The sequence below is a fragment of the Heterocephalus glaber genome, unplaced genomic scaffold (genome assembly GCF_053883595.1).
Source record: "Heterocephalus glaber isolate CG9 unplaced genomic scaffold, H.glaber_assembly_v1.0 deba00001463, whole genome shotgun sequence".
In the NCBI taxonomy this organism is placed as follows: Eukaryota; Metazoa; Chordata; class Mammalia; order Rodentia; family Bathyergidae; genus Heterocephalus; species Heterocephalus glaber.
Window position 1 is genome coordinate 9,444,393 of NW_028258310.1, and position 5,079 is coordinate 9,449,471.

Below are 5,079 nucleotides of genomic sequence, written 5' to 3' on the forward strand. Positions count from 1 at the left end.
CAAATGGATCTAATCACTTTTATTGGTCTTCTTAATAATAAAATTAATAAAATGCCACCCAATGGGACAGGAATGTATATACCACTGATCAAGCCACCTGGCAATGAGACATAAGAATGGCCCTGTTGTGAACATGTTAGGTATGGTTTACTTTGTATTTATTCTGCTTGGGATTCACAGAACTTATTCAATCCATATATGTTGATAGTTTCACCAAGTTGAGGAAGAATCACCTTCTATTCATATTTTTTCTGTCCTATTTTCTTTCTGGGAAGTCTGTAATTACATATATGTTAAACTGTTTGACATTGCCCCTCACAGCATTCAGGCTTTTTCCCCTCCTTTCTTTTCTTCTTGCTTCCTCAGATTGGACAGTTTCTCTGTCATCTGTACTCTGACACTATACTATCACATCAATGATTTGATTCTTTTTTATTTTTGTTAAGTTTCCATTTTTGGCTGAGAGTACTCACTTATACTCATTTATTAAAATCACCTTTCTGTTCACCTATGAACACAGTTCTAACAGCTGCTTCAAAATCCTGATCTACTAATTCTAATATCTAGATTAGGATCTCTGTTACCCTTTTTAAATCATAAAGTCATATCATAATATTTTATTGTCTCTGATTACTGTTGACATGGTATAGAGACTAACTTTTGAAAAAATTGTACTCTGGAGTGTTAAGCTTATTCTGAATGCTAAATGATTACAGGCTTAAATTATTGACTAATCACCTTGATTTTGTGGAGATTTCATTTTATATTATTGTTAAAGGTTTTGTTCTTAGTTTTAATATAAATGTCTAGTCCTGGGCCCAGTCTTTGTTAACCAGTCCATTCTGGTGTTTTGATGGATGGTCCAAATTGTTATAAATCCCTTCTAACATGTCAGAATTCAAACTGGAAAATGTCTTCTCTTGGAATAGAGAGTAATTTCTGTTCTGCTTCTTCAGCCTTCCAGCTGTGGCTTCCACCAGGGCTCATGGAGTCTTCCCTGCATATGCAGAGTCGAGGAGTTGGCAAAAAGTTTAAGGAGAGAAATGCAGGTCTGGCATCTTCTTTGGCACCTTGATTTCAAAAATCTCTTTCTTCAGTTTCCAAATTTATCCTCTAAAACCTCAAGCCAGTAAGACTGCAACTTCCTCTCAAGGTCTCAGTTTTCACCAGAAAACTGTGAATGTCTTGAGGGGAAAAGTTGTGTTTGCATAGTACTCATTCTGCTTTTGGGGACTCCCTAGTGTCTTTAGATAGTAACTGATTAACTCTGTTCAGAGTTTATAACTGGGAAGGTTTGTACACTACAAGCTACACTACATTACCAAAGCCAGACGTTCTTTGTTTTGCAATTTTTAAATGTTTGGTTTAATGCCTTAGAAGAAAATAATATAGAACTGACTGAAAAGTATGTAGTTCTCTCCATTTTTGTGCCCAGCAAACTGACAATGGGCTATTTCAAAATCTTTTATCCCAAAGGAAATAAGTAAAAATAATTTCTAGTTCACTGATAATACCAGGAAGTAGGGAAATTTTTCTTCAATTTTCAACAAATTTACTAGGCAAAGGAGTCAAATTGTTTAGGCCATGGAAATACTCAGAATTGGACTAACTGAATTAGTGTGTAACAAAGCTATTTTTATTCCAAATTGACAAAAAATATTAAACTATGGTCATGAAATATAATAAATAAATGTTATTTAAAACTAGTAGGTGAGATTACTCACGTATATATGATGGCACATTAACTGAATTAAGTGATACGACAAATTTTGATCTATTGTTGCCTTCAACCCAACATTTAAAAAATTTTATTTTGTAGTTAGCACACTTCCCATGTCTGCTTGAATGTGGAAAGATGCTATTTAAAACAAAACAGCAACTGTACATGACTGGCTGAACATTTATAGTTAAACAATTATATAGCCTCCAAAATACAGCAGAATATGAGTCACATAAGTAGGATGTCAGTTAACCAATACAATCAATTCAGAAGGGTGTCATTTTGAAGCTTGTACTCACTTGAGCTTTAAGGTAAGCAAATAGGGTAAGGTGGAAATGTATTCTTCTAATTTCTCTTTCTAAGTTCCAGTACCAGCTCTGTCAGGAAAACTCACCCTATAGTTGGGTCAGCTGACTTTTTATGGAAGAAGAAAATTATAAAAACAACATATGAATGGTTACCAGTCTTTCGTTTGCTTTTGTGGCCATTGCTACATTTCTTAACCTTTAAAAGTAGGACTTAGGTGATTCACATTCTAGTTACTTCTAAGTTATATTCTGTACCAATCACCTTGTATCAACTGGTTTCATAAATAAAAATCACTTTTAAATAATTCTGTCTGTGGACATCTACCCACAAGGTTTCCAGCTTGGTCTGGTATATGCATGTACATCCTGAAGATTTGCCGAAACAACACAATTGATGATATCATAGGGAAAAAAACTTATTGTCACAAGAAACAAGCATTGTTGAGGCAACTTCTTTCTTTTTGGTCACTTATTATTACTACTTTAACACAAACCAAAAGACCTCTTTCATATGTCATACAAATAAGTATATATTTATATCTGACTGAAATTAATGTGCAACCATAGAAAATGCCCATGTTCAGAGTCCATCGATGCTATTCTGGTATGGAAAAGAGACTTAGCATCTCCGTCTCCAGTGGATGCATGCTGCCTCCTGTAATAATCAGGGAATGCGTGGTCCTCCCAAGTACACAGTACACAACTGCTGTGAAGTGCCTGCTGCCATTTTCTGGTCCTCAGTTCCAACTCTGGCTAAGCCAACACAAAGTGTCTCCTCGGTGATTGCTGGTTCTTCTCCTTCTCTTTAATTTTGGACAATTTCCAGAAGCTGCTGGGCTGCTTGGTTTACACTCATATACCAAGATGGTTCATAGATCTTCCTTCCTTTGATTAGATTTTCCAAAGACTGCTCCTTTACTTTGATGTCTAGTAAGCATAAAGTATGCATGTCATTTTGTCTGTTCTTTTCTACTTTGTCAAAGAAGCTCTCTGGTCTCCAAGTGTCTGTCCAAAAAACAATAGAAACTGTCTCTCCAAAGTTATACAGCTGCAAACCACAGCAGCCTACATCATTCATTATGGAGGCATTGTGAATAACAATAAGGAATTCCCAGCTTTGTTGCTTTCAGAATAAGATCACTGTGTGTTGTAGCCCCAAATGGATCACCAACCACAAGGAATGCAACTTCATTGATATCAGCATCCTTTAAAATATTATCTGCTTCTTGTTCCACTTCATCTCTATCAGCAAGAATCAATTTTCTGCCATAAAACTCCTCCAGGGCTTCCTTCCCCACAGTCAGGACTGAGGTATAGGCTTCCAGATACACTTGACTTCAGGGTCTTACAGCTTCCAGGGCCTTGGCTGTGATGTCCTTGGCATCTCCCAGACCCAAGCCGATCAGGTAAAGCATTTCAAATTCCAGGGGTAAGGAGACTGACAAGAGAACTGTTGCTGGTTCCCTGTCCTCCTCAAGGGACCAACACTGCCTTTCAACAGGAGCTGCCTCAAAGCAGGTCACAGACCCTAGCCAAGGTACAGTGCCCGCCACCAGCATCACCACAGTGGCTCCCAATATTGAGCCATTTCATCATCATTACTCATAATGGAGAGTATAAGTCTTGGTGGGTGAACTTTAAAAATTTAAAGAAAATTATTTTTATTTATTGCCACTAATGACTTATCATTCTTTCTATTTTCAATTTACATTGTAGATCACTGATAGGATGAGTTTCATGAAATACAAGATGATAATGATAATGCTGATGATATTTAATTTATAGTGTTTATTATATGCAGGCATTGTGTTCTTGTTTTTTGTTTTGTTTTGTTTTGGTACCGGGATTGAACTCAGGACATTGGGTTTGCAAAGTAGGCACAGTGCCACTGAACTAAATCTCCAGCCCAGTCACGTGTTCTAAGTATTTTACTCATCACCTTCTATGATTCTCACAGCTATGTGGAAAGATATCATTATTATTCTCCATTTAACAAATGTGGAAACAGACCCTGAAAGGTTGATTAACTTGACCAATATTGCACACCTAATAAGCAGTGGAACTGGAATTTGGAACAAGTCAGCCTATATCCACAGCCTGTTCTATCCAAGTGGTCCCCTAACCTGTTTAGCCAGGGATTGGTTTCATAAATTGTGGAACATAAATTTTCCACAAAAGGTGGGGGATGAAAAATAATTTCAGATGATTCAAGAGGGCATGCAATCTAGATCTACTGCATGTGCAGTTCACGATAGGGTTCACACTCCTTTCAGAATCTGGTAATGACACTGATCTGACAGGAGGCAGAACTCAGGTGGCAGTCCCAGCAAAGGGAAGCAGTTGTAAATAGTACAGATGAAGTATGGCTTCACAAGCTTGACTACCTCTCCCCTCCTGCTTTGAGGCCCAGTTCCTAGCAGGCCACTGGTACTGGTACATGGCCTGGGAGTTGAGGAGCACTGCTCTACTCCATACAACCCACCTGCATTTACAAAGAACTCAGAGGCTTTGCAGCCACTACAGATGGTAGAAATGGTCTTTTGGGCCAAGGCAAGGAATTGGAGGGAAGGCTGGAGAGAGTGGACAGAGCTTTCTGATCCTTTGAGTTTACAGACCTTGATTCCCAATGGCTCCAGAAAACAATATAATTGAGTGTTTTCTTTACCAAATAAACAATAGAACAGAAAAAGGTTGTTTCTCAAAGCTATCCACAGAAACTAGTAAAGCCTCAAAAAAAACACATTTTTTAATTAGTTCTTTTGTTTTATGTATTCCACTAATTCCCAAGTTGGGCTTCGCAATATTCCAGGATATCTCCACTTACATATAAAGTAAAGTGAAAACTTTGTTTTATTCATTTCATTTCATAAATTATTCATATCAATTCTGAATTCTGAAATAAAATATTTGAAGTTGAAACTTTACAGATAATTGTACTGAATTTATTTTTAATTTGCCCATTGTAGAACATTTAGATATGAAAAATATAAAACTATGAAGGGAAAGGAAAAAAAATAGAAAAGAAGAAAAAAATGGAAACAAAGCTTTTGT

At 36.9% G+C, this 5,079-nt stretch overlaps 1 pseudogene; it reads right to left on the reverse strand.

Annotated features, from left to right (window-relative positions):
* Positions 1-1,588: 1,588 nt before the first annotated feature.
* Positions 1,589-4,831, reverse strand: LOC147826658 (diphthine methyl ester synthase pseudogene; annotated as a pseudogene).
* Positions 4,832-5,079: the final 248 nt, after the last annotated feature.